The sequence below is a fragment of the Silene latifolia genome, chromosome Y (genome assembly GCF_048544455.1).
Source record: "Silene latifolia isolate original U9 population chromosome Y, ASM4854445v1, whole genome shotgun sequence".
NCBI classification, from domain to species: Eukaryota; Viridiplantae; Streptophyta; class Magnoliopsida; order Caryophyllales; family Caryophyllaceae; genus Silene; species Silene latifolia.
In genome coordinates this window covers 467,431,011-467,437,919 of record NC_133538.1, presented here as the reverse complement: position 1 = coordinate 467,437,919, position 6,909 = coordinate 467,431,011, and the positions used below count along the sequence as shown (strand labels likewise).

Genomic DNA, 6,909 nt, shown 5'->3' with positions numbered 1-6,909 from the left:
TCTCTAGTCGAGGAAACCACTCTTGATATAGATCGATTGTAAAATACGACCTTTGTGGATACAGATCTACAAATTGTTTTACATTGAGTGGGAGAAATTTTAAATGGATATGAGAATCGGTTATCGCACATACACTTGTACGGACAAGTGGGAGTTTGTTGGAGCCGGTGTCCTCCAGTTAGTGCGGATAACGTTATTGCACGTACACTTGTACGGACAAGTGGGAGCTTGTTGGGGCTGGTGTCCTCCACAGTTAGTGCAATGACATATAAATCTCTAAAAGGATCAAAGGGTATACTTTTGTATTATTATCAGTTGGTCCACCTTTATCAATAACGGTTGGCTTGCTAGATAAGTTTGACGTTATTGTCATACAGATGGCGGTGATCAACTGGTCCCTAAAAGTCACACCTATAGGATACGTTTGTGAGATGTGACGGTATGAAAATACAGTCATATTAATGCCTAATATGACTAAGCGGTTAGTCGGAGTTATTGACTAATAATTAGTTAAACGCGATGTTGAGATATTTATTTAATACGGATTAAATAATACTGACTAAGGTGAATTAAGCGGTTAATTCGTAAATTGAATATAAACGGTTATATTTAATTAATGTATATTGAATTAATTAATTATACAATATTGTCATTGTCGGACAAGTATTAATATGTCGACTGATTCATGTTACTAGTCGATATTTTAATATCCGATATTGGATGACGATTTATAATTAAAACCCGTCATATACATTTAGCAAAACGAGTTGGACCACGAGTTAAATAAGGAGAAAGTGGAAAGCCCACTCCCTCCCTTAGCACACGGTTGGCTGAGTGAAACAAAAGGAGAGTCCTTCTCTCCTTTTGACCTAATCATTCTCATTTGAAGAAAAATTAGGGTTTTGGAGCATTTTTCTCTAAAATTCTAGATCTCACATCAGAAAACTCACAAAAGCTCTCTCAATATTGCAAGGCAATCAGAGAGCAATTTCTAGAACAAGGGGCATAGTCTCAGACGATCTTGGGTGCAACGATTAGGAGGAAATCTACGTTGATTTCTGTTCTTAGGCTGTTTAGCACAGGACCCGAGGTTGATTCTTATTCTTTTATCGTTTCTCTTGTTTTTCGTTTATGACCATTAATCACATGATAAATTACGTTATAGTCCTTAATTTTAAGGGGTTTTATACGGATATTACCCTACATAACCTTCGGCTTCCGTAGGTTTAAAACCCCCGTCAAATCATCAATGAGTGAAGAATTATGCGAACTAGTTGACGGATTTGCATCCTGCTCTGGGATTCCAGTCGATCGACTGATATGAGTGGTCGATCGACCAACTTGGCTGGGCGTGAACAGTTCCTGTTTAGAATTGATTTCGTCAGGTGATCCAGTCGATCGACTAACAATGTTGGTCGATCGACTGACTGTGCTGGGTGTGAATAGTTTCTGATCAGAAACTATTTTATCTGACGCTTCAGTCGATCGACTGACAATGTTGGTCGATCGACCAGAAGTACTGGCAATTGAGCTCGTTTTTGCACCAGAATTTAAACGAGCTTTTTCATCATTTCCCGAGTCTTCCGTTGGCTTGTCGGGACTTTCATAAGAGAGGCCACTCCTGAGATTAATGGCATTAATCGTTTCAATTGGCCCTTCACATTTGCTTGAAGAATTAGCAACTTGCTTAGCCTCTATATTCTCCAATTGCTTCACAAAATTCCTTGAGGACTCAATCCCGGCTGCTTCCATATTCGCCACTTGAACCAAAAGGAGTTGGACCATTTCTCTCAACTTCTCGATCTCATCCGAGTTTTGAACATGTATCTCAACTTTCTCCTTGGAAGCTTCAGAAATCTCGAGCTTCTCGAGATGGGCAGAAATAGAAGTTATAAGTGTCACAACGGCACTCATTTCATCACTTTGCTTTCGTGACTTTCCACGTGAACTTCCAAACTCAAATCTATGGACTCGCTATCTCCTCAATAGTGTTCCAACCTTTACTTTGACCGGTATTGTTTTGGAACCTACCATTAGCAAAATGATCCGGATGACCTTGTAATCATCATATAGAGCATTATAAAATAGGTTGCTAAGATACCATTGCTGGAAACCATGGTGAGGGACAGCTCAGACCAAACTTTTGAAACGTCCCCATGCTTCGCAAAAACCTTCATCAGCTCCTTTCTGGAAACTTGTGATTTTACTTCTCAAGGCGTCAGTCTTTGAAAGTGGGAAGTACTTCTTGTAGAAGGCTAATGCTAGAGATGTCCAGTCCGTGACTCCAGTTGCTACCCTATCAAGGTAGCGGTACCAATCTCGCGCTGAATCCTTCAAGGAGTATAAGAACACCAACCCCTTTACTTCATCCTGAGTCACCCCAACTGGTATAGGTATGGAACAACAGTAGTCTGTGAAAATTTCCATATGCTTCAAGGGGTCCTCATCTGGTAGACCAGCAAACTGATTTCGCTCCACTAAATCGATATAAGAGGAACGATATTCGAAGTTACCCGTAGTAAGGGTAGGTAACTGATGCCCCTTTGGAAGATGGTGTTCCTTTGGCTGTAGATTATCATATATTGTAGCCATAATTGCCAAAATGAGAGTACTCAAGTCTTCCTCTAAAAAACCTGTCTTCTAATTGTGCAAAAGCAAAACTAGAAGCAAAGGTAAGCAACGGTCTCAAGGAACAAAAGTTCCTTGAGACAAGAAAAATAAACTAAAATAAAGCAAACAGAATTACACCGTCTCCCCGGCAACGGCGCCAAAATTTGATACCGTCGTTTTGTATCAAAATTAAATTTATAATTCCAAACTAAAACTATAGCTAGTGATAATAAGGGTCGAACCACAGAGAGACAAGGTTGATTTTGTTTGCTATTTTTCAGTCTAAAAAAAAAGTAACAATTAATTGGGGGGTTTTGAGATTGTTTGACTAAATTGACTAAATGCTAAAATGAAATTTCTCAACAAGATAAAAAAGGGATCGGGAAATTCGGTTTACCATGGCAATGGTCAGGACAATAAGGTAACAGAAATCCTATAATACGGTCTCAGGGGGTAAAAGCAAGCCTTTCGATCTATGCTCAAATTAACCTTGCGGTCTTCTAATTCCCCAAAATTTCTCAAAGCTTTCACTTAAGAGAAATTCCAATCTAATGATAGTTCTAATTACTAATCTTTCAATATAGCAAAAAGACATATCAACAGACGACAAAACCGAAACGGAAGAATTCATGCTAACAAACAATCCTAATTTTATGCCATGGTTCACCTCATTTCCAATCGAAACAATTAGCTACGCATGACTAAAACTAAAACAATTGCTAAATTGATAACAAAGAACAAGATTGACATGATTGAATTTAAATAAAAGACAAAGGACAAGAGATGAATTTCTGGAATTAAATTGATAAAACAAGAATTGAAATAAGAAGAATTAAAAGAAGAAAGGAATTGCATAAAAACTTACTAATTGAATTCAAGAACAAAGTATCGAAATCGAGGTTTTCCGTCAGCAAAGCTAGATCTAAGAACTGAGTTCTTCAATAATGAAAAGCATAACCTAAAAGTTGCTGCGTTCTACTGATAAAAAGATGCCAAAAGTTAATTACAAGTTGGGCTTTTAAAAGTCTAACACGAAGAAATAACTCTCAGCTCGAAGACTGGTCGATCGACTGATCAGCATGGTCGATCGACTGGTAAATGCAGAACAGCAGCTTCTGCTTGATTTCAACGGTCGATCGACTGGTGGGAGAGGTCGATCGAATGGTAATGCTGTGCAGTGGCTCTTTTGTCCCTTCAAATCAGCTCTTCACTCCTTTGCACGCATCCCAAGGTGGGTGAATCTGAATCTCCTTCTTATGGGCTTCCTTGAAGTTGCCTCCGGAGGACGAATTAGGCTTGATTTAGCTTACTTCCACTCATTCCTACAATAAATCATAGAAAATGCAAAGTAAACCGTTTCGGGAGAAATAGTAGCCTTAAGCTAACAATTATGCATGGAAATACGTGCCAAAACCGCAGATAAAGTGTATAGAATATGCACGTATCAATAGCCTTGCATACCTATGCATTTAGAAAAGGGAAAAAGGAAAAGGGTGAAGGCCATGCATAGGCCTTCCACAACCCCCCCTCCCCCCCCCCCCCCCAAACCGGCTCCCCGTCTTTAACATAGAGAATGGTTCTCTATTATTTTCATTCATGCATTTTTGCCTCTTATTCTCTCTAAAATGCTTCTCTTTATTTCTATAAAATAGTTTTAGATTTCACATAAGTTATTCATCTAAATTCTAATATAACATTACAAGATTACTAGAGTAGTAATATATATTAATATTAGAATACATTTAAGGGATACTAATATATTATACTAGTTAATTAATATATTAGTTTAAGGAAAAGTCTTGGGTGCAACAAGAGGAGGACCTCAATACTTGGGATTTTGGAGGATCATCCATTACATTTAAGCTCAAGAACAAGTGAAGGTAGGAGAGTTTACTTGTGCCCATTTCGTGCCTTTCTCAATGTAAGGAAACCGTTTTTCTTATTCTTTTGTTATGCATGCAACTAGATCCAACAGATAAATTAATGAGTAATTTATAAAATGAATTAGATGAGTCTAATAATGGGTATATGAACCTAACAATTGGCATCAAGAGCTTTGGTGTTGCATACATAATCGGTTTGATTTTTCCGAGTTATAAGTAACTTAATTAAAACTAATAATTTGTGATTTATTAGATAAAGTCACGAAATTTTTTTTTCATGTAATATATTCTGGTTTTAAAATATTTTTAGGTCATATTGATGATTTATGGATGATTATTGCTTATTTTAATGATTTTTAGTGAAATAATTACATTTTTATGAGTAAAATGAACTTTTATTTACTAAAAATAGTTAAACTTCACTACTAGCCATGATTTTTTAGTATGACCTCACATGAATATTTTATGTATTGTATGTAAAATTTTGTATTAATGTGATTAATATTTCATGATTTATGATTTTTATGTGATAAAAATAGTATAAATGGAGGTTAAATGACTAAAAATAGTTAAACTTTGAAACATGCCATAAAATTTTAATATAAAGTCACATTCATATTTTACAGATTTTATATAAAATTTTAGATAAATTTGATTTATTATGTGATTTATAATTTTAATGGTTAAAATGATATAAATAGTGACTATTTTTAGCAAAAATAGCTAAAATGAATTTTATGGCATGAAATTTTTCCCTAATATTTCATATATGATATGAACATCAGATCTAAAGTTGAATGATTAATTTTGATTGATTTGGTATGATTATAGATTTTTATGTGATAAAATCGATAAAAGGACAACTTTATTAGTCATAAAAATTAATTCGAAATTTTGGTTGAAATTTTGCCATTTCCAGGTTCTTGAAATTATTTAAGAATGTTCAAAATTTTGATTTTGATTTTTCCATAAATTTTTATGTTTAATTTGTAATTAAATGGTAAAAGTTATGATTTACACGATTTATTAATGAAATAAATTATAAATATTTTGTGGGCAAATTTATTGAGTTTTTGGAATCTTGATAATATTCCAGTATTTAAAAAAAATGTGATTTCAAATTTTTATGATTTGTTGGGAATTATTTCATAATTTTTATGATTATAAGAAGTTTAATAAGCAATAATTGAAAAACCAAGTTGAATTATAGTCAAAAATTGAGTGAAGACTAATTTTTGAGTCCTAAGAAGATTAGGATAATTAAATTGGGCTTAAATTTGATTTAAATATTGATTTGTGATTTTAATAAGTTATTATCACGCATTTTCATAAAACCGGATTATATACGATATAAGGTTTAAATAGGGCGATTTGGCAAATTAATTTGGCATGTTAGATCATATAATAATGCTGCATTTTTCATTGATGAATGTCATATTTTATTTATATAATTTTGAATTATGTAATTTTTATCTTAGTATGGCCTTAGTTTTTAATCAATATTACCCGTAATGTAAGGGGATATTGATTCAGTTGTAATTTAATGTGATCTCGTATCACTTTTATTTTTACTAGTTTTTCATATTAAAAATGTATAATAGGAATATCTATGTATTTTATTATTATTTGTAATCCCGGAGTCCTTCAAGACAGTGCCATTCGGAAAGACGTTCTGACAAAGACGGTGTTCTTGGGAAGCATGCCACTTGAAGTTCAAGGGACCAAAGGAGTTGGTTTCCGAATTTGTAAATAGAATATTAGATTTCTATTTTAGGAAGGCCATACTAGAAAGTTTATTTATTTTTTATGCATTTTTCATTATATGTTGCATGCATTGCCAAATCGCCATAAACAACGCATGCATATCATATCGAGTAATCGACCGTGTCAATTATAATTATCGTTAGTTCGAAAATTTAGTTCACTTAAATTTGATAGGTAATAAATTGACTCGACCTCACATATTTTAAAGATTGAGATATAGCCTTACTAAATAGTAGGAACTCATGAATCCCAATTTCATATAGGTACAATACGGTATTGAAATATTATACCGGGGTGCTTTCTTTGACGTTGGTTAAGTGGGGTGATAAATAGTTATTACACTTCGAAAATTTGGTTGATCTCAACGAAAGTATTTGCGACCGTAGCCGAAATAGGTTCGAGCTAAAGATGAACTTAACGTAAATTCATCGACCGAGTGTTCTAATTGTAGAATCGGTTAAGACTTAAGAGGGCTAAACCCACCAAGTTGTGTTAGTAAAGGTTGTAGAGGGACCGTTGTCCCACAATCGAGCTAGTATGGATTTGGATCTCGGAATCATTTATATAATTGGGTGGAGGTCATTATATAAATGCTAGAACATGCTAAAATGTTTTAGATATAACGATGAATGTTTAATTTTCCCACTATTTC

At 34.2% G+C, this 6,909-nt stretch overlaps 1 non-coding gene across 1 annotated transcript; it reads left to right on the top strand.

Annotated features, from left to right (window-relative positions):
• The first annotated feature begins 2,110 nt into the window (after nt 1-2,110).
• LOC141635806 (small nucleolar RNA R71) lies at nt 2,111-2,217 on the top strand. The gene has a single exon (XR_012540465.1). It is a non-coding gene; the product is annotated as a small nucleolar RNA R71 (small nucleolar RNA).
• Nucleotides 2,218-6,909: the final 4,692 nt, after the last annotated feature.